The sequence below is a fragment of the Balaenoptera ricei genome, chromosome 1, assembly GCF_028023285.1.
Source record: "Balaenoptera ricei isolate mBalRic1 chromosome 1, mBalRic1.hap2, whole genome shotgun sequence".
Lineage (NCBI taxonomy): Eukaryota > Metazoa > Chordata > Mammalia > Artiodactyla > Balaenopteridae > Balaenoptera > Balaenoptera ricei.
The window spans coordinates 47,285,273-47,309,655 of NC_082639.1; positions in this window are offsets into that span (position 1 = coordinate 47,285,273).

Sequence of the window (24,383 nt, forward strand, 5' to 3'; positions counted from 1 at the left end):
TCAGAGTAATGATAGTAAAGATGATACAAAATGCCAGAAATATAATGGAGGCATGGATCGAGAAAATACAAGAAATGTTTAACAAAGACCTAGAAGAACTAAAGAGCAAACAAACAGTGATGAACAACACAATAGCTGAAATGAAAAATACACTAGAAGGAATCAATAGCAGAATAACTGAGGCAGAAAAATGAATAAGTGAGTTGGAAGATAGAATGGTGGAAATAACTGCAGAGGAGCAGAATAAAGAAAAAAGAATGAAAAGAACTGAGGCCAGTCTCAGAGACCTCTGGGACATTAAATGCACCAGCATTAAAAATATAGGGGTCCCAGAAGAAGAGAAAGAGAAAGCATCTGAGAAAATATTTGAAGAGATTATAGTTGAAAACTTCCCTAACGTGGGAAAGGAAATAGCAACCCAAGTCCAGGAAGCACAGAGAGTCCCATACAAGATAAACAGTATTTCCTCTAAGATCAGGAACAAGACGAGTGTGCCCACTCTTGCCACTATTATTCAACACAGTTCTGGAAGTCCTAGCCACGGTAATCAGAGAAGAAAAAGAAATAAAAGGAATCCAAATTGGAAAAGAAGAAGTAAAACTGTCACTGTTGGCAGATAACATGATAACATACATAGAAAATCCTAAAGATGCCACCAGAAAACTACTGGTGCTAATCAATGAGTTTGGTAAAGTTGCAGGATACAAAAATAATGCACAGAAATCCCTTGCATTCCTATACACTAACAACGAAAAATCAGAAAGAGAAGTTAAGGAAACAACCCCATTTACCATCGCAACAAAGAAGAATAAAATACCTAGGAATAAACCTACCTAAGAAGACAAAAGACCTGTACTCAGAAAACTATAAAACACTGATGAAAGAAATCAAAGATACACAAACAGATGGAGAGATATGCCATGCTCCTGGATTGGAAGAATAATTATTGTAAAAATTACTATACTGCCCAAATTACCTACAGGTTCAATACAATCGTTATCAAATTACCAATGGCATTTTTCACAGAATTAGAACAAAAAATTTTACAATGTTTATGGAAACACAAAAGACCCTGAAAAAAGACTCTGAATAGCCAAAGCAATCTTCAGAAAGAAAAATGGAGCTGGAGGAATCAGATTCCCTGACTTCAGACTATACTACAAAGCTACAGTAATCAAGACTGTATGGTACTGGCACAAAAACAGAAATATAGATCAATGGAACAAGATAGAAAACCCAGAGATAAACTCACACACCTCTGGTCATCTAATCTATGACAAAGGAGGGAAGAATACAGTGGAGAATAGACAGCCTCTTCAATAAGTGGTGCTGGGGAAACTGGACAGCTACATGTAAAAGAATGAAATTAGAACACTCCCTAACACCATAAACAAAAATAAACTCAAAATGGATTAAAGACCTAAATGTAAGGCCAGACACTATAAAACTCTTAGAGGAAAACATAGGCAGAACACTCTTTGACATAAATCACAGCAAGATATTTTTTTACCCACCTCCTAGAGTAATGAAAATAAAAACAAACAAATGGGACCTAATTAAACTTAAAAGCTTTTGCACAGCAAAGTAAACCATAAACAAGATGAAAAGACAACCCTCAGAATGGGAGAAAATATTTGCAAAGGAAGCAACCAACAATGGATTAATCTCCAAAATATACAAACAGCTCATGCAGCTCAAATCAAACAAACAAACAACCCAATCAAAAAATGGGTGGAAGACCTAAATAGACATTTCTCCAAAGAAGACATACAGATGGTCAAGAGGCACATGAAAAGATGCTCAACTTCACTATTTATTAGAGAAAGGTAAATCAAAACTACAATGAGGTATCACCTCACACTGGTCAGAATGGCCATCATCAAAAAATCTACAAACAATAAATCCTGGAGAGGGTGTGGAGAAAATGAACTCTCTTACACTGTTGGTAGAATGTAAATTGATACAGCCCACTGTGGAAAACAGTATGGAGGTACCTTAAAATAAAACTACAATATGACCTAGCAATCCCACTCCTGGGCATATACACTGAGAAAACCATAATTCCAAAAATACATGCACCCCAGTGTTCATTGCAGCACTATTTACAATAACCAGGACATGGAAGCAACCTAAATGTCCATCAACAGGAGGATGGATAAATAAGATGTGGTACATTTATACAATAGAATATTACTCAGCCATAAAAGGGATATAATGCATCTATGTGGTATTTAGAAAAATGATACAGATGAACCTATTTCCAAAGTAGAAATAGAGACACAGACATAGAGAATCAATGTATGGACACCAAGGGGGGAGGGGGATGGGATGGATTGGGAGATTGGGATTGACATATGTACACTACTATGTATGAAGTAGATGGCTGGTGAGGGCCTACTGTATAGCACAGGGGGGGGAAAGTACAATCTGTTTGCAGGACATATATATTAAGTTAACCTTAAAAATGCATACCAATATATGGTTAAAATAGTATGTTTTATATTATGTGACTTTTACCACAATAAAAAAACATTAAAAAAAGAAACCTGTTTAACCTTGCTAAACCCAGTGTTTCCCCAACATATTTGAACACGGAAATTTTGATTTTGTCATGATATTAATATCAAGAACATTAGAAAATGTTCCACAAAACACATTTTAGAAAATGTAGTCTTAAATAATGCTTTGGCTGCAGACAGACCATAGTTTAGGATTTTAAGCCAGGCAGAACTTGCACTGCCACCTTCTCCCCTGAAAGTGTAGGTCACAAATTTGTGTGTGCATCAGAACCACCTGGATTTCAGATTCCATTGGTCTGAAGAATTTTCCTTCCTAACAAGTCTCCAGAAGATGTTGATGATGTGGTCCATGCTTTGACTACAGGCCTGGACATTGGGAAAGTCATTGTCCATCTTTGAACTTTGTTTCCTAATTTGTAAAATGGGGACAATCACATCTACTTCATAGGGTCCTTCATTCACTCATGTATTTATGAGTGTTTACCATGTGCAAGATATGATGCTTAGTGTGGGGATACAGTGATGACTCCAATAGAAAAGCTCCCCATCCCCATGAGCTTCCAGCCTGGCTATGGGAAGGACATGAGATCACTGTGTTTGATGTGTATATGATCATGCATGGCCCATAGGTGTTCATTAAGCATTTGTTCCCTTGTTTGCTTTACTCACCTCCAAATAAGACTTACCCATTCCTACCTCACCGTCTGCATCCATAGACATCACCTACTCTGCATCTTTTCCCCAAATGCAATCATATTAATCCTTTAATCCACAATTTAGAACATACCTCCTTACTGGAACCTTTCTTAAGTACCCCACTCCATGATTACTTTTCATTATGTTAAACTTCTGCAACGCTTCTAACCTACTTTCTATGTGGGACTTCAAATGCAATCATTATTTTCCATAAGTATACAGACATAGATATAGATATATAGATATTCCCAAGCAGATCATAAAAATGGGGGGGGGGGGGCGATGGAGGCTTCATGCCTTACTCATGTTTCCAAATACTGATGGAGTACTTACTATGTGAAAGACACCAAGGACAGTTTTTGCTTCCCTCAGAGTGCACTGTGCATCATAAATGCTCAGAAAATCAGCATTGTATACTTGACTCATTTAATTAAATTTATTGAGCCCCTATCATTTGGTGCAAAGTACTAGAGATTCAGAGATAAATAAAATAATGTCCCTTTTTTTATCAGATTGTGGGCTCCTTGGGAACTGGGACAATGTTGATTTCACATCTGAATCCTTAACAGTAACACAGTATATGGCACAGAGGAGAAAATCAATTATTTGTAAAACAAAAGAGATACATAAAAGAATGATCTAGAATAGCCTACAAACAAGTGACTATAATACATGGTGGCAAAAACAATGATAGAAATCCGCCCAGAGTTCTACTAAATCCTAGAGGAAAGAGTTTCTCTTTCTATGGAGTAGAAGTCTCCATAAGAAATAGGTTAGTCGTGTGAAGCTGATAGTGAAATATGGAAGAATTTCTCCAATTGAAGATTGAAAGAAAAGTCCATAAGAGGAAAAGTAGGTGCAATGGTCTTAAAGAACATAAACATAAGTTGTTATCAAAGAATGATAGAAATGAAAGTGATTGCCATGAGTGGGTAAAGATACAGTGGAGAAGACAGTCAGGCAGGTACAAGTTTGGAAAGGCATAAATTGTTTGCAAAGGATTTTATCTTAGGCCAAAGCTTGTACACCTGGAGGCCTATGTTATATGTGCCAAACCAGATTTTAAACAATTTTAAATGCCTTGCCAATATTAAAAATGGTAATATTTTGCATAAATATTTGGAATTTTTTGCTTTGCTTTGCTTGAAAATTTGGAAGATCTGGCAATACTAGGCCCATATTCTTCATGGCACCCATGGCTAGTGCTATGTAGAGGTTGACCCCATAATTTGGGATCAGTGACAAAATAATCATGCTTCGATCTTCCATGTGTTTTTATCTTGGATTTATTCATTCATTCTTCATTCATCAAGCATTCCTGAGTACCAGGTATCAAATATTTTTCTTGGTGTCAGGGAAGTAGACATGTCTGTCAGGGTTTCACAGTTTAGCAAAGAAGATGAATGTATAAATACATTTTACCAAAGTTACCAGTGCTTTGCTAGAACTCTACTGGTACGGGGTGAGGGAAGTCAGATATACCTGGCAAAGACCTGAAAGCCTTCCCAGGAAAGATGAGATATGAGCAAATTCTTAAAAAATTGAACAAATAGTCCCCTTCTAAAAGAACAAATGGGGAAATGGGTTTTCCAAATGGAGAGCAAATGTGAGTGTGCCTGATATGGAGAGGGAATTGAAGAAAAACTCTGCATGGTTTGACATAGGGTGAATAATGGTAAAAGGTAGGGGTTGGGATGAGGAGAGGTGAGTCTGGATTGATAGGCAAAGGTTAGATCATACAAGCTCTTAGCTCTTGTGTGAGGAAATGCAGACTTTGTTGCCGGTATACTATGGCTACATAAGTAAAGTACAGACATTCAGAGCATATTGATGGTGACTCTAAAACTCTACAAATTCTAAAAACTCTAAAATGTTTTAGTCTCAGCAAGATTTTCTAAGAAAGAAACTAGGCTTCAAAACATACTTCAAAATATTTTTCTGATAAATTAATGGATACATATTAAAGACTATTATTAGATTTTATCTTTCTAGTGTCCCAGAATCCTGAGGCTGGGAGTTATCCTATAGAGTATCTAACCTCCCATTTCCCAATTAAGAAATGGAAGCACAGAGAGGGGGAAATTTGCCCGAGGTCACAAAGGGTGTACAAGCAGAACTAGGCCTAGACCCTGTGTTTCTTACCCTCCCTAGTCTGCGGCTTAGATTCAGTCCCTCCACTCCATTCAAGGACTTCCTGTAGCACAGCCAAGCTGCACTGCTGAGTCCTGTTTTCCAGAACAAACTGCCTTTCTCAAACTGTTTTTTACAAAAATTTCTGTTTCCAGTGATTTTCATTAAAAATTGGAATTGCGCTGCCTGGGGGGGCGGGGGGCGCAGGGGAAATTCTGGTTTAAAGACAACATAAAATTGCTCTTAACTTTCTGGTTAAAATCACCTAGTTAGAGACATTATGCTCTGTAGGACAAGTCACAAATCAGAAAAGGAACTTTGCTAATGTTTTTGGACCATGTCCATGGGGAAGGGAAGTCGGGGAGTTGGAGGTGAGGTGGAGAGGAGGGATTAATTACACTGAAAAGGAGTCACAAATTATCCCTGCACAGTGGCTAGGATTGAGGCCCCCAAATTTAGAGGTCTACAGGAAATACAAGCAGTCTGTCTGCCTGAACAACACTCCTGGATGGAAAAGTTTCTCTGCTTCTGCATCTGGCTTTTCTCACTCTTTCTTTTTCCCACTCAGTAACATTTGAGTGGATTTAGAGGAAAAAAAGTCTTATACCACAGCCGTTGGGAACAAACGTTTAGAATAAGCACAGACTGTAAACCACTGAAGAGCACTAGCAGGGAGTTAGGAAACCTACGGGTATCGATCAGTATTCCAGGAAACCACCTCCATTTCCCAGCAAGCCAACTACAGTTGGTCCTCATTATTTGTGGATTCCATATTTGTGAATTCGCCAGCTTGCTAAAATTTGTTTGTAATCCCACAAATCAATACTTGGGAGCTTTCATGGTCATTCACAAGGTGGTGAATCACACTTGAGATGCTCATCACACATGCCCCCAGTTGAGTTCAAACTAGGAGATGCTCTGCCTTCTCATTTTGACTCTTGTCCTATAAACAAGTGTCTTTCTCGTGCCCTAATAGTGCCACGTTTTTCACATTTTTGTGCTCTCTGTTGGTGATTTTGCTGTTTAAAATGGCCCCCAAACATAGTGCTGAAATGCTGTCTAGTGTTTCTAAGTCTGAGAAGGTTGTGATGTGCCTGACAGAGAATAATATGTGTGTTAGATAAGCATCATGCAGGCATGAGTTATAGTACTGTTGGGCGTGAGTTCAATGTTAATGATTCAACAGTATATATTAAATAAGGTGTCTTTAAACAGAAACTCACATAAAACAGGATTATGAATTGATTGGTTGACAAAGGTGTTTTGAACAGAGGCTCACAGGAGCCTAACATTATATTTCCCCTGGGAGCCATGGTTCAGTATTTGCTAATTTGGTACTCGTGGCAACTTTATAGAACATAACTCCACAAATAACAAGAATTGGCTGTAATTCACAGACAGCTCAAAAATCTCCATTCCAGAGAGATTTTCTCTGACCTCTTTCTTTAAACCAGTGCCACCCCTCCCCAGAGGTACTTCCCATTTCCTTTCTCACCATCGGTTTTCTCCTTGGAACTAATCACCTTCTGATACAGCATGGGTTTTATTGTTTATTTGTTTATTTTCTGCCACTCTCCTCTAGAAAGTAAGTATACACACTACTATATATAAAATAGATAACTAATAAGAACCTACAGTATAGCACAGGGAACTCTACTCAATACTCTGTAATGACCTATATGGGAAAAGAATCTAAAAAAGAGTGGGTATATGTATATGTATAACTGAATCACTTTGCTGTACACCTGAAACTAAAACAACATTGTAAATCAACTACACTACAATAAAAATAATTTTAAAAAGTAAGCTCTATGAAGGCAAGGGTATTTGCCCATTTAGTTCAATGTTCTAAGCTCCGCACTTACAATAGTGAATAGTACAGAGTACCCATATAAGAGTGAGCTGAAAGGGTGAATGAACAGATGAATGAATGACAACACGCTTGTCAAGGCCCCTGGGAGGAAAACTAGTAAGTCCTGTGTCTCTTCCTCGTTCTATTAGTATCTTGGTGACTATATTACTTTAGCCAAAATATGTGCCTTCTTTAGGCTTCATTTATAAAATAAAAGGGTGGATTTTAAGCATTTTGTGGATCATGTTCTGCTTTGAAAAATATGAGAAAAGCTATGGATACCCGACCTAGAAAAGAAAATGAACATTCAGTTTTATATGCAACATTTTACCCATATTTTCAGGTGCTTCACAGAGTGCCATCTATAGTTTGTGGATCTCATTTTGAGAAATGGCAGCCATGGATTAGAATGAATATCTAAGTTATCCTCTAACTCTTAACATCTATATTTTTTATCCATTCCATAAGGGAAAAAAAGTCCTGAGAACTTACCACATGCATAGCATTGGGTTAGGTGATATGGGGAAATCATAGGAGACATAATAAAAAATAAGATTCAACTTTCAGCCTCAGTGATATAGCAAAAGAGAAGGGATAGTCAAATATAAAAGAAAAGGATTTTAGGTGGAGGGCACATACTGGGCAAAGGCAAAGATATGAGAAATACAGGAGTAGTTGGGAAATAAATAGTTCTGGTCTCTATCTGGGAACCCCTGGTGCGCTTAACTACACATGTAGGTCAGGGAAGAAACAAATTCTCTTATTTTGTCATCAGGGCACAAAAAGACTGCCATCATTAGCAACTGAAGCTATTGTGAATCCTTTTTTTCCATCTCCACTACCTTGTGCTACCCCAAGACAGCCAGTTTCCAGACCCAGTGGCCAAGAATCATTTGGTTTTCTTCTTTCCACCTCTATCATTCATTACGTATGCATTAAGAACCTGGACTGTATCATATACTTTCACATACCTTGTCTCATTTCTTCACTACTTTTTGCAGATGAGGAAATTGAGGCTCAAAGCCCCCATTTATTGGTAGGGTCAACATTAAGAATCCATGACTTATGACTCCAAATCCATGTTCTTTCTCCTGTACCATGCTGCTTTTGCCTGGGCATGCCTATACTTAATTGCAGTTGGGTAGAACTTGAAAGGATATATTGGAAGGATGTAGAGATAAGGATGTAGCCTGAAGGAATTTGGAAAGAGGTGATGGACATAAGTCAGGATGTTATTCCAGAGACACCAAGACAATGTATCATGGAGAATGGACTCAGATTCACCTCAGTATCACCTGCAGCATTACACCATGCTGCGGGTGATACTACACCAACATGGCTGCACCCCTATCATATAAACATCACCTCATAAATGTTTAATTATGATATCATTAAAAGACAATAAATATTATCTTCATTTTAAAGATGAGATGGGAGCTGAGAGACAAATGACTTGTTTGAGTTCTTAGAGCTAGTCAGGAAAAGACCCAGACTTTGGACCCCAAGGTGAATGACTCCACAGCTGGCATTTCTCCTACCATATAACACTGCTTTTCTGGTTTGAACTTAGTCTTTGTTGTGAAGAAAGAACTCTCCAGATGAGCATTCCATTCTGCACATAGGGAAGTCTTACAGGTTTACATGGAACCAATGGATTTCAAATGGTTCTTCTAGTAGACGCCTTCACAACTGCCAATTTTCAACTTGTTTTATAGAAATCTTCTAATTCCACACATCATCCCCCTGCTTTTATACGAGGACATATGGCTTTCCAACTGGAATTCCTTCTCCATAAGTCAGTGAACCTTGATTGGACAGGAAATTAAGTTCCTTCCCTCCAGTTTGCACACTTGCCAGCTGTCCCCTCCATTTCCCCTTTACAGCCCAGAGAACACGCAAGCACAGACCTTGTGTGGACTGTGAGAAACAACAATGCTACCTGTTGGCTGAACCTGAAGAATGGTCCTGCAGATGTCTCTACAGCCATTGTCTTCCACATATCCTGCTCTCTACGTCCAGTTAGCTAATTAGTATTTCCACATTCAGGACACCCATATGTCCCAACTTGGTGCCTCTGCTCATGCTATCTTACTTCATCTGTAACCTTCTAATCTCAAGTCTTCTTGCCCAAAGCTCTCTTATCTTTAAAAAAAAAAAAAAAAAAAGCAGCTTGAATGTCACTTCATTCAAGAAGTCTTCATTGATCTCCTCCAATGATATTAATCTCTGCCTTTTAGATCATCCTCAGCTGTATACTTATAATTGGTACCTTATATTATATTGCCACAATTCATAAAAGTGTATCATCTCTACTTAACTATTTGACCCCTCGATTTTCTTATGGCAGGAACTATATGGGATTAATATTTGATTCTCCACAACATAGTGTCTTAAATGTATTAGTTAAATGCTTTGCCAAAAATGATCATTGTCATCATAATGTCTCTAATTTAACACGCACTTATTTTGAGCCAAGTATTTTTCATGCATCATTTCTATTTCTTACAATAACCCTGCAGGATATTTTTCATCATCCTCATTATTCAAGTGAGGAAACCAAGACTCAGCCAGCCAATAATTGGAGGAGCAAGAATTAAAACTTGAGTCTAGGCTTCCAAAGACGTTTGTTCTTGGCACTACAGTTTGATGCTATTGCAAAATAAACTTAGAATAAGTGGGGCATTGCATGCATTCATGGGAGTCTCTCACATCCCTACCATCTGAAACAAAATTAAGATCAGAAAAATGGTCCCTGAGTACCTCTAATCATTGTCAAGGAGTCCCTATACAAAAGCCATTTATTTTGAGAAACATTGTAGTGTAGTGATTATGAACACAAATTCTGGAGCCAAATTGCCTCGGGTTGAATGCTGACTCTGCTATTTGATAGCTGGGTGTTCTTGGGAAATTCCTAAACTTCTCTGTGTTTCATTTCTTCATTTTGTAAAATGAGCATCATCATCATCATCATCACCTTTCGTGCTTCCAAAGGTTTGCTGTTAGAATTAAATGAGTTATATGAATAAGGCACTTAGGAATGTGCTCAAAACCTTAGTCTAGTTATTATTGGGCCAGCCAGCCATTGCAAATCACTGGTTTGTAGGTAGGATCCAATCTGTGGATTATCTTTAACTGTAATCACTCCATGTAGTATATTCTGAAGCAGTAATTTATTGCTAACATTTAAAATGCTTTAGATTACACACAAAAAATGCAGATTCCTGGTTTCTCTGGAAAATCAGAAGATCTAGTAACTCTGAACACCTCTTCCTGCCTGGCCATAACCTATTTGTCTATGAGTAATAACTGGTCCCATTTTTAAAAGGCGTGCACTCTCCAGTGCATCATCAGAGTCCTTATGTTACCTTAGACTCTAGTCTCATCTGCGTTTCGTGCTGCTGAACTAGTGATCCCTGTGTTATGCCCATTCTAAGAATGTTTTGAACTGTTATCTAATCTACAATATGCTTTAATGAGTTGAGTTATCAAATTTTCCAGTCCAAACACAATTTTAAACTGCAAACTAGGTAAGCATTCATATGAACTGGCTGATAGAAAAACAGCTGTTGGAATACATAGAGCTGATAATCAGGAGAAATAAAAACCCAATAGGAGACACAACACTTCATCACAATGAAGCATCACATTCAAAAATCACACTCAAAATTTAGCATCACAATGTAATATCATGTTATGTGAATTCTTGCTTATAAGATTGATCCTTCCCCCTGTCTCCTACTGTAAAGCCTCACTCAAATACTATATCTCATTAGGTCTATCTAAATCTTTTAATCATACTCTCTATACAAAACCAGATGGAATTTCTTATTCTCCTATCTCAAAGGGCACGATTTGAGAAATTCTATTCTCATCCTCGTCACAGCCTTCTCCACCAGCCCATGAGTCTAGGGCACAGGGGCACCAAAGAATTTGCTTGTGTGCCACTTGGGGCTAAGCAAAGTGCCTTAGAGTTCTTTGAGAAGTATGTATTTGAGTGAATTTTAGTAAGAAAATTAAAAACCATCCACTTCCTAGCCTACTTAGACAGAGGGTATAAAATATAATTTTTCACAAATAATTCAATCAAAAATTTCAAAATGTATTAGGCATATAAGTAGGTCAACTCCCATTAGAAACATTCATTTATGTTATTTTGCCCTTAGAGCCAGACATGAGTTGGCTTCCTCTCTGTTTTTTGTGGCATGGCAGATTGCTTCAACTCTACAAGTCAGTTTTCTCATTTTTTAAATTGAGGATTTTTATTTGCTCATCCAGTCTCATCTTGCACCTCACCTCCTATGAGAAGACTTCATAACATGTACAACTCGATTTAAGTGCCTCCCTATGAGCTCCCTCATCTCCCATGATCTATCACACTACCTTGAAATTCCCTAGACTATCACTTCCATAAAGGCAGAGATTATGCCCCATTTGCCATAGGATCCCTTGAACAGCCTAAGTGCTCAGAAAATATTTGTTGACTGAAAAAAGTAGATGAGTGAATCAACAACTGAGTATACTTCCAAGGTAGTTGTAAGAACCCAAATCCAAGTTGTCATCATTATCACCAGCAATGTCAAACATGGAGGAGCGGAGCTGAGAAATCTGCTTTGGCCAAAACTGCTGTCTGTTGCTCCCATCTGTCGCTGTCCTGGCCCTAGCCCTTCTCCCATTACACTCCCCTTGAGCTTTCCTGAAGCTGACCCCATGCAGGCAGGGCTAGTGGGGTGTTTTCCAGCCTCACCAACCTAATTGTTCCTCATTTCCTGCCCATAAATGGTACAAGGTGTGGAGTTGCACCTCCCAATGTCCCCATTTCAATCATTTGTCTATATTAATCGACACTAATGGCTTTTACAAATGTAAGTCTTTAAGCTCCAGTAAGTTACATGTGTTTGAGGAGGCCATTGAAAGAAAGCAAATTCCCTGCTCCTTTAGCTTCCAGGGAAATGTTCTCCAAATATCCTGAAAGCTGGGGCAGAGCCTAGCATTTCAAAGCCCTGTGCCTTTGCTCTGTGATCCCTCAAGAGACTGGGTTGTTATTATTAATAAAGTGTGACTTTCTCCAAATGAAAGAACAAAGCCCTGTGTGTTACCAACTGCATGGAAAAGACAGGCACAATCAGATTTGAATCACATCAGTTTACTTGACACCAAAAATGACACGTGTTTAACTTTCATTTACTTTAAAAAATATTTTTGAGGAATATAACAGAATTCGATAAGATTTTAAAAATATTTTTGTCCTTGAGCCTAAGACTAGAGTACTATACTATCAGTTACTATCTCAGAGGAATCATTGTCAGCCTTTTTTCATAGTTATTGTATTCAATATAATACAGTTTTATATCCTCTTTTTTCATTTAATGTTATACCATAAACATATTTTTCTGGTTATAGTTCTAGTTTTAAGAGCCAGTATTATTTGTTTTTAATACATAGAGTTTAATCTCCTTAACCATTGACTATTATTAAACATCACACACAAGATCAACAATTAAAAAAACCCTAATTTAGAAAGTAAGCAACAGACTAGGAAAAAACACATAGCAAATATAAAAGATTATGAAAGATTCCTTACCCACCTTGTCGTTAGCCATCTGATCAGCATTCCTTGTGAGAACTCCCAAATATCGTCATTCTGAGAACCAGATATAGGAAGGCAAACGTCTGATAGTAAGAATAGGCAACAGAAAAGAATCGTTAAAAATTGTTTGAAAACTGTAAGTACAATAAATACTGTGAATAATTCAAAGTCCTATAATTAAAGGGTGAGCAGTCTCCAATTCACCAAAACAAATAAATAAAAATCTAGTAATATGGTATTTACTTAATATGTATGTGCTTAATATAGTATTGCTTAAACTAGTTATCTAGTACAACTAGAAGACAATTTCAAAACTGCATGATCTTAGCCTGGATTCCCCCCAAGGCAGATACTGAGACAAAGACTAGTGTGTAGAAACTTCATTTGGGAAGTGATTCCTGCAAATAGGAGTTGGGATCAGGGCAAATAAAACACATGGAAAGAGAAAAGGAAAGAAGACTAATATGAAGATGAATCATTACTGATCTGGTCACCACTATAGGAGAGTGATGCTTGATCCTGCCAGGACTCCTAAGGAGTCTTCTAGAATACATCTCAGAACTATTCTCCCAGGAGGTGAGTAGAGGAAGAATGTATTCACCAGCTATTGACCCCATTGGTCAAGCATAACCCCATGGGAACTAACTCATTCACACTCAGACCTTTCCTGGCTTTGTCAGTTAACATAATACTGCTCCCTATAGATTGAACTTGCTGTCTCAGCAGCAGCTGAAGTAAGAAGAGGTGCTGAGAGGGTTTGAAGTACCTCACAAGAGGCACCTAATACGGTCCATCCTTGGCATCACCCAGATTTGCTCATGCAAAGCTAAGTTCATCTCCTTCAAGGAGGTGGCTAGCTGCTATTCTGCAAGTGGAACAAGCTAGATCCTCACAGTCACAGCTGTCCCAAGCCTTAATTAGTATCCATTACCTCCCTCTTCCAACACCTTCTACAGATTGCCCTCACTCCCAGCCCATACTTGAGCCAGTCTAGGCTGCTTTCCTAGTGACCTGCCCTAGGATGGCATCCCTAAGCGTGTCTAAGCCCTTGGCTGCTCCTGGGCATGGTTGCTTCAGTTGTCAGCTCACTGTTCTCACCACGCATGGAAGATGAGTCCCTTGAGCTTCTGACATACTCAGCCCTCCCTCTATTCTGTGGCAGCAACCCTAGCTCCTCTTGGGTGTCAGGGTCCATTACCCGCACCAGTTCAGCAACTCCTTCTTTTCTTGTTGGTCCAATGATAGAGGAACCCAAAATGGCCAGGTGAAAATACAGTTTGAAGTTCAGTGGAAATCTTACTGTGTCTCCTAGTATAAGTTCCCTTCTTGGGTACTAGCCTTTGATCCTGCAGATCCTACTGATCAAGCCCCAAAATCTCATTCTGAAGTTCTACTTTCCAGGATCTCGTCTATAATCGACCCTCTTAGCCTGGGTTCCCTCAAAGGCAGAACCCAAGACAAAGTGCAGGCAGGTTATTTAGGAAGTGATTCTAGGAAGAAGGGATGAGGGACAGGAGGAAAACACAGGCAAAAAAGAGGAAGGAGAGAAAACCAATAAAAGGTTGCATTGTTGATTTGGCCACATCTGTGGTAGACAGGTGTTTAAGAAACGTATCTTGAAACTGCCCACCCAGGAATCAAAGACAAAATCATTTCATTATGTAGTCAATTTTTTTTTTCTTTTGTATAAAGCTAAGTCACTAATCATTGCCAAAATTCCCTTTCTTTAAAACCCTACCTTCCCAACATGCAGTGCAGGCTAATTTTATTTTATTGTCCAGGTCAGAGATATTTTCCTGTATCAGATGTCATTTTCTATTTTCCTTGCTCTGAACTTCTAAGTTATTCTGCCTTGAAGCTCCAGTATTAGATTTCTCTCAAGTGGCAGGACTTCAGCATTCCTCCTCTCTGTTTAATGTAACTTCCAGTGGTTCACATGGTGTCCCTGATTCTAAAGGGGCTTTGCTCACTGCTCCCCTCGCCCCCTGTGACCCACCCTCCATGCATTATGGATGGATATCATGCTTCACCATCCCCTTCCACACATTAGTCGACCAGAACATACTGTGATGATAAAAATTCTTGCCAACAATTCCTGGCTATGATCACATTGAGCTATGAAGGAACACATTTTATTTTTCAGACAGATTCATAAAAGCAGTAACTCCAACAAATGAGTTCTAACTTCTTCCCAGAGAAGAAGCATTTCTGGCTGAAGGGAGTCCTGGAGGGAGTCAGAAGGTATGGGTTTGAGACTGGTCCTGACACTTACTCAGTGAGGGGCCTTTAGAAAACTGCAGTGCTAAAGGGGTAAGATCATTTTCCCATCTGTAAAATGGGCATGATAGTTATAGCTGTGTCTCTTGAGTTGCTGTGAGGATCAAATGCAAAAACAACTAACATTTGCATAACTTGTTATTATTTCATGTTAATGTGGTTGCTATCACATTATCATCAGCTTAGTGTAAACTGGTAAAAATACTTACCTATTGGTCTTTCTCAACACACATTTATTGAGAACTACTATTTGCCAGGTCTGGATGTAAATTTCAGTGCCTATAAATAAAGGCATTTGACAAAACCTAATCAAACTCCACCCCTCCTGTATTAGTCAGCTTGGGCTGCCATAACAAAATACCATAGACTGTGTGGCTTAAACAACAAACATTAATTTTCTCAAAGTACTAGAGTCTAGAAGTCCCAGATCGAGGTGTGGGCAGATTCAGCTTCTGGTGACAATCTCTTCCTTGCTTGCAGATGGCTGCCTTCTTGCTTTGTCCCCATATAACCTTTCCTCTGTGTATGGAGAGAGAGAGAGAGAAAGAGAGAAAGAGAGAGAGAGGGAGGGAGGGAGAGGGGGAGGAGAGAAAAAGAGAGAGATGGTATCTCTTCCTCTTCTTATGAGGACACGAGTCCTATTAGATCAGAGCCCCACTCTCTGACCTCACTTAACCTTTTACTTGCCCAAAGGCTCTATCTCCAAATACATTCACACTGGGAGTTAGGCCTTCAACATATGAGTTTTAGGGGTCAAAATTCAGTTCATAACATCTCCTGAGCTTGCAGTATTGTATAAACAAGTTAGAAAAAAGACATCCCCCATTTTTTCTTCAGATTCATGTATTGAAAAGAACCCCTCCAATCTGTTCTTTAAAGAGAGAACCACCTCACAGTCCAAATCTACATCCACCCAAAACCCCTTAGCCAGGGAAGACATTTGGCCATTGATTCTCTTTGGTTTCCCATGCCAGTCCCCCTGCATTCTTCACTTCTGAGGTCGAATTGCAGAGCTGCATTATACATGTCTCAGTCCTAGTTCTTTCTGTAGCTTTATTTGTCTAAGTTTCTGAATCTGCCTGTCGTGTTCCTAGCTCTTGGTTTTCCTCACCTGTCTCCCCACCGTCACCTCCCCTCCACTCGTCTCTCCTCTCTTCTATCCTTTCCAGTGTGCCAGTATACTACAAAAAAGTCTGAAAAATACAAGGAAAATAGTGTGTTTATTTGAACTTTTTATATTAACAATTGGACTCAATGCTTTAAATATGGAGGTACTTCACCTGAAAAGGTGTCTGGAGGTTGAAGAAAAATATATTGCACATGATATTAGAAAAAGTAACTAATATACCATTTAAAAATAAGCTTATTCTAAGTCCTCTGGCTTTTGGGTATCCTGTATGTGTCTCTACCTTCACCTTCCCTTTTCCTTCCTCCCTTTTCTGCTCTTCTCTGTCTTTGTATATCTTCCCTAAGTCCATCTCTCTCTCTGCTCCCCTCTAATCTCTCACTGGCTCTCTCACCATCTCTATCTTCTCATTTCTTCATCACGATGTCTGTCCTCCCCTCCCCGTATCCCTCCCTCTTTCGCTCTCTTTCTCCCTATTTCTCGCCCTTTCCCTCCACAGACACCCTCCATTAGCAGCTCTATCCGTCTTTATCATTTCAGCACAGTCTTTTTGGCACCAGAATCTTTCCAATTTCCTGCTGGAATAATAACGAAGCTTAAAGAATATGTCAAAAGTTTCCTGTGAAAAGAGGAGGTGCTAAATGAGCTCTCTCACTGATAGGGTTCAAGAAATTGGTTTTTTTCACCATGATTCTCAATAGAGTGGTATGTGTCTAGGCTGGTCACAGGGCCCAGTTCCCAACCAGAAGGGAGACACATTTATTGAAGGCAGACTGGGTCCTGGAAAAGGCTCTTAACCAAAAGTCAAGAGCTTGGTATGCAAAGCACAGCTCTGGCATCCACAGACTGTCTGATCTTTGAAAAGTCCCTCAATTCTAAAACAAGGGAGCTGGAGTGATAGTCTTTAGGAGCCTTCTGGCTTTGACTTTATGACTTTACGATTCATAAAGTACTATACTTCAAATATATGTACTCTGTGTGTGTGATAAATATAGATATCATTGTATATGTATATAAAACACACATGCAAATATGTGTGTGTGTATGTATCGATATATAAAACACACACATGCAGATACACACATATTCTTTGGAGGAAACACTCTAGAAAGCCATTCTGGAACTTCTTTCCTACAAGCTACAATGGGTCCTAGGTGGGAGGAGAGCTTCATTCCCCTAAAACACTAAGAGTAAAGAAAAAATCTGGAAAACAGATCACAATGAAAGCAAGGTTAATATATAGAATTCTTGGAGGTGGTATTTTTTGGTTTTGTGTTACAAAAAAATATAGGTATTGCATTATAAGACTAAATAGATCACATATTTGAATCCTGATTCATATTTCTTTAAAGTTGGTGTTTATTAAAATGCTAATTTTTCATTGGTTTTGAAAAGTAAATTAAAATTAACAAATTACGTTAATGGATAGTGATTGCAGAGAGAAATATGTTCTATAAACTATTTTTCCCTTTGATGAAAATGCACCCATGTATGATCAGCCACGTTGGGTGTATGAAAGCTGAGTTCATAGGGCCCCAAGGAAGTAATGACATCATTAATTAACTAATTAATACATAGCTACTATATACGTAAGTTTTTAGGAAATTAGATATGGCTCTTGCCCTTCTAGATATGTACAATAAACACAGTATTGTGATGCACTATGAAGGAAAAGAAACGAGATAATACAGCAGTACATATGGGTGATTGGTGGGGCGGGGAAGATATGGGTTAGAAAGTGTGACAATCCGGTCAGGGTGAGATGTGCTACTAGACACCTTCCTTACTTTGCCATCCCAAGGGCAACAGGAAGCCTTGCTTTGTTTAGGTCCTGCTGGCCAGTCAGTGCAGGTAACTGATATTAAGCTACCCTATTAATCATACCTGAGTCACCTGCGCCTTTACAGAGGGGGTGAGATTCATTTACATTCTCCCAACCATCTCAGGAGGTAATAAGTATTACTGTCCTCATTTTACATGGTGGCCGGGGGTAGGGTGTGGGGGTACAAAATTACACACTGATTCTAATGTGCAAAGAAATATAGCTCATTTTCTCCTTAACTCTCATGAGTTTAACTATGAATGAGTTTCCATCTCCTAGACAGTTGAGGGGTCGGGGGGACTACATCCTGATGCAATAAGTCAGCAGTCCTTTGTGGTTAGTTTAGCTTCCTTTGGGTGAAACTCAGTCACTCATATTTGGCCCTCTTCTCCTGCTTCTGTCTAGGGTGCTATCTGGGGAGAGGACCGAAGACAGCAGAATGGCGATGAGGGCTGTATCCCTGGGGACCCTCAGACCATCGCCAGCCTCTTCTGTGGAGGGGGGGCCATTGGGAGCTGCTCACTGGACTGGCCACCGCTATTACTTCTGGCAACTGCTCCTGCGCCTGGGCATTGCCCTGTCCTCTGCCACCAAAGGAGGCACATAGGCAGCTCAGGGTCTCTATTTCTCTCTCGCAGCCCCACCCTACCTCCTCCCCATCCCCCCGGACAGCTGCTGAACGTCTTGGGGTGCTTGCTAACAACTCAGCCTTGTCTCTGACACCTCAGGTTCTGCCGGCACCTCACCTCCAGTCCATAGCACCGTCTCCATCCTGTCCCTGGCTCTCCTCACTCGCTGCAGCAGATCCTATGGCAAGCTTGCTGACTCTCAGCTCAATCACTTTCCAAGCCCAGGGTCATGTGGGAAATTTAGGTCACCTGATCATAACACACAGGAAAAACAGGTGGTTTGGAAAAGCCTAGTTTTGGTTATCTCTCTCTCTATTCTGTACCGATGAGTTTGCCTTTGCACCTCCTTTCAGAGTCCTAAATATAAGGCCAAGAGCAGTACCTCTTTCTGTTATACCACTCACATAACACCTACTGCTCTCCCTACACTGGACTGAGATGCAGAGAGGTAGGGCACAATCTGCCTGCCTCTCCTATTTCTCTCTCTTTCCTAGAATCTTTCCAGGTGGAAGGCATAGGCCTCAGGGCTCCCATTTCCTGCACATGTGTTCTTCTACATCAAGGCAGCCAGCCTCAGGGCCTGGTTGCCACAGGTGGAAGTAGTAGCCTTCCTACAACTACAGAAGAAACTATGACCTAAGAGGCTCAGGATTCGTTCTTCATATGACAAAGGAATTTTAAAAATTTTCTCTGTAGTCACCAACCCAACATGTTCTTCCTTACTATAGATCCCCTTTTTTATTCAGGGTCAGAGTGTGCCCCAGACCCAGTGGTTGCTAGGGCTGGTCATGTGACTGAGTCCTCCCCAATGAGCTACAAGTGGAAGGCGCTGGAAAGAGAACAAGCTTGACTGGTGTTTGTTTTGGGTTTCTGTCCTTTTTCTTTTCCCCTTCTTCCTGCCAGGAATGCAGGCATGAGGCCTAGCAGTGCAGTAGCCAGCCTGCAAACACTAAAGATGGTGACAGAGAAAGGTAGAAGGAGCCTGGATCTATATCAGGCACGGTTCCGCTAGAGAAGCAGAACTAGTTTGGGGGGGTGGAGGTGGGGACCGTGACAGAGAGAGAGTTGGATTGCAAAGGACTGATGTATGTAATCAATCATGGGGGCTGTCTAGTCTAGGCAAGTCTGAAACCTGTAAGGCAGCTTATCAGGAAGGGCAGGCTGGAACTCTGGGGCACAGGAGGAAGCTGAGATCCACAGGTGAAATTCTTTTTTCTTCAGGGGAGCCTCAGTTCTGCTCTGAAGGTCTTTCAATGGATTGCATCGGGGCTACCCAGATTATCTAGGATAATCTTCCTTACCTAAAGAAAACTGATTATAGACTTTAATCGCATCTATAAAATACCTTCCCAGCACTAGATTAGTGTTTGAATGGATAACTGGTGACTACAGTCTATAGTAGTCTAGCCAAGTTGACACATAAAACCAACCATCAAGGGGTCCCAAACAGCATTGTGTTGCCACCACACTAGCTCTGGACTACCTGCCTCTGGATTTGTTGTTATGTGAAAAAAACAGAAACAAAACCACAAAACATGAAACAAAACCCTATGGATGAAGTCTTGGTAGCCAGGTTTCTGTGACACACAACCAAATGCAAATCCTAACTGCTGTATTCTTCCTCCGCAAAACTCACCTTTAAGCTTCTAGCTTGCTATGGACACAAACAAATATCTAATGTTTAAGTCATAACTGAGCAATAGCTCTGTTGTTTTACAAAGATACTAGGCTTCTCCCCAAAGCTCTGAAATTCATTGTTTCAAAGAGTGAGAAGGCCCGCAGGCAACAAGATTTATACGATATGAAAATACAACTAAAAATAAGTAGCCCTGACAAAAAAAGTAGCCCTGTTATAATACATATGTGGAAAATAAGTAATTTGATCAAGGATGGAACTCAGAACTACCTGGGGCTAAAATCTATCCCCTTTCTATTCTGCCAGGATCAGAGCGAAACTCTGTGTTTGGCTGTCTATGGGAAAGAGAATCACCGACAAAGCTGCAAGGTGAATTTCTTTAGAACTCCGTACTCATAAGAATGATCATCATAAAATTACTGCCAGTAATATTTAGCTCAATCAGATTTATTCTATATTAATTTGCTCTCACCATCACTATTAAAATTGAAATTTCAGCCTTCATATCTTATTCAGAATGACAGATGTAGGCTAATCTATGGTTGTATGGGAAAAAAAGAAAGAAAGAAAATTAAGCTGTCGAAAACCACAGATATGCACTTGGAGGAAGCAGGACGGGGCAGGGGTGAGCAGGTCAGCCAGCATTTTGGTGTCTGTACTTGTTTTTGACCAGTGAGCATGTCAAGATGGGACTATTAATTTGTATGTGTCAACTTGATTTTGAAAATATTGGTGCTGATCTGAGAAGACAGCACATACCTTCCTTCCCTTCCCTCCAAAGACCCCTGATAATAAAGAATCCTTATATTTCCATAGAGTTTTAAGGGATCTTCTCTCTCTTTGCTGATTCAGTTCCACAAACAACTTTCAGAGGTAGGCAGGGTAGAGATTTTGAGTTCCATTTTCTACATGAGGAAACAGCTTCAGAGACACGAAATGACTCACTTGAGTTCGCATGGCAAGCAAACCACAACACCTTCCATGATCCCTGGGAAAGGAAGAGAGGAAAAAACAGCCTCTTAAAGTATTTAGAAAAATCTTTTGAAAATTGAATAGAACTTGAGCCAGAACGTCCTGCTGTGACAAGAGACCAGGGAATGTGGAAGAGCATGGTCCTCTGTTCCCCTTTTAACTGGAGGACTAAGGTTTGCAACATCTGCCCAGACCAATGGACTTCCCACTACCCCAAATGTTAATTTCTTAAGAGGTCATTGAGAGGCTAGGCATATCTGCGTGGTTGTTATCCTTTAAATGCCATTAAATTCATGTCTGAATTGTTCTAAGGACATGTGTATTTTCAGACCCTATTACTTCTTGGGCCAGGTTAGGGGTGTGGCAACTTAGTCACTAATGAGGTCCCCTGTGGTTGGCCATGAATGATGGGAAGAAGAAGAAAAATTCACCCTTTTCCATAGGCTAAAATTAAATTAGACCTAACCCAAAGATATGCAGAAGAATATCTTATTTTTATTTCCCTCTGATCATGTCCTAGACAGTAGGTAATAATTATTAGCATTTGTGTGGCACTTTATGACTTATAGAGCCACAATTTCAGTCAATACACTTCTCACATAACAGGAAGCCTGACCTTGTGAGTGGGATCAGGGAAGAGTTCTCTGAAGCCGTAACTTTTGAGTTTGACTCTAAAGCAAAAATCCATCTCCTTTCTATTCTACCAAGATAGCAAAAGTCTCCACTTGGCTGCCTATGGGAGAAGAATCAACAGCACTTTGAAGTGGATTTGTTTGGAGCCCATATTCATAAGAATAATCACTATAAAAACTGCCAGTAATAATTACCTAAATTAGATTTATTTACTATTCATTTGCTCTCCCATCTCTATTGAAATTGAAATCTCAGCCCACGTATCTTCTTCATAGTGACAAATGTAGGCTAATCTATGGCTATTTGAAAAACAAACTAAAGTAAAAGCTGAAATAAATAAACAAAAATACAAAAAAGTGTGTGTTTTAGGGTAGGAAGACTGGGGTGATAGGGTGTTCAGGATGACAGAGGGAGACTCCAGAGAGAGGTTAGCCCAATTTTGAGGGTATAGTAGGTATAGTAGGTGCTTTTAGAATATATGTATATATGAATATATGTATGTATAAATAAACAAGTATGAATACATGTGGGTATAAATAAATATATGTATGTATATATATGAGTATATGTATGTATGTATTGATAGACACATCAATTCATTTTGGATTCAATTGAATACATATATTCAATTATATTCATATAATAATGTGTGAATTCAATACATATATATTGATTTGAATTGATTTATGGCACTCTCATCAATTCCATTTTATCTACTTTTCTCATACCCCTTTGTTCCTAACGCCTACCACAGTGCTCGGGGCCATTGTACTTCATAAATATTTGTTATAGAAATTAAAATACTTCTCCCTCATTTTCTGCTTCACGTGGTCTACCTCTATAGCCTCCTCCATAATGAACACAGATGTCAGCACATAGTAAGTAGCTTGATAAGAACTTGATCAGCTGAACCGGATTGACCCCTTCAAACTTTGTTTTCTGAGTTCAAAGGGCCTCACTGTCAACACCACTTAGATAACTCAGGAGCTCACCTTCCCATTGCCGAGAAGGGGAAGGTAACACGATCCAGAAAAGTCCCCACTCTGACAAGTCTGTGGGAGGGTCTGATTTCATGGTTGGAGACCTAGCAATCAGTTAGAGAAAGAGAAACAGTTGCTATTGGAAACCTTGAGGCCCTGTAGCTGTCAGAGGGAGTGAAAGGCTGGAAGCTAATCAGGCATAATGAGCTTACAGTACCATAGATCATGTCAGCTAGCATTCTTATTAATTTCCTGCCCAACGGCCATGCACAGAGGACCGATTCATCCATCAGTCCTTCCCCAGCCTGGGACACTAATGCACTTGTCAAATCAGGAATGCAGTGATGAAAATTCAGGAGTGACATAGTGGCAGAAATATCATCCGTCATCCTGCTATACCTCACCTTTGGAGAGCATCTTACCCACACTTCCTTCTGAATGGGAAGGACCAGACACTGAGAATATGAAACTGTCAAAGACCAGAAAGAACATCTAGCCCAAGATGGCAATAAGATTCATCGGTTATAGAAAAGGGTGGACTAGATCAAGGATGGCACAAATATGGCACATGTGCTGCCACTTCCCCTTTTCTGTGTCCTTGGAAGCATTGCAAATCAATTACTCCATTCCATCTTGGGAACAATTGCGAAATCCTTCTTACTATAGCATACTTTGAACCTCCTACCACTACAAAGGCGGATTATAGGGGAAGAATACTTCCTTATTGGTAATGGACAAACAAAGGAAAAGTTTAATGTGCCCCATCTGGCTCCTTTTTTTTTAACATCTTTATTGGAGTATAATTGCTTTACAATGTTGTGTTAGTTTCTGCTGTATAACAAATTGAATCAGCTATATGTATACATATATCCCCATATCTTCTCCCTCTTACGTCTTCCTCCCACCCTTCCTATCCCACCCCTCTAGGTGGTCACAAAGCACCGAGCTGATCTCCCTGTGCTATGTAGCTGCTTCCCACTAGCTATCTGTTTTACATTTGGTAGTGTATATATGTCAATGCTACTCTCTCACTTCGTCTCAGCTTACCCTTCCCCCTCCCCGTTGTCCTCAAGTCCTCGCTCTATGTCTGCATCTTTATTCCTCTCCTGCCCCTAGGTTCATCAGAACATGTTCTGGCCTGGGCAGTCTCCCTTTCCATCTATAACAGTTTTCTTCTTCTCAAATCTAGGGGAAATCCATTGGGTTAGAGTGAGGCAGGAATGAGTATCTCACATAGTGGATAAGCCCAAGTATGAGGATTTGAGGTATGGCTTATCCTGAGAGGGGGAAACTTTGGGGGCCAAAGGATACTTTCACAGTCTGAGACCTGAAAGTTTAACTGGGGGATCATTACTGTGCAAAGAAATATGATGCCATGAAGCACATCCAGGTGCAGTTCAGGGGGAACCAATCAGTGTGTGGCTTGTGAATGGAAAATAAATATCCCAGGGTCCCTTTTTATTGTATTCAGACAAAACAGAGATCTGAGGGGCACAATATGTTACTTGGAGGCCACAGGGTGAT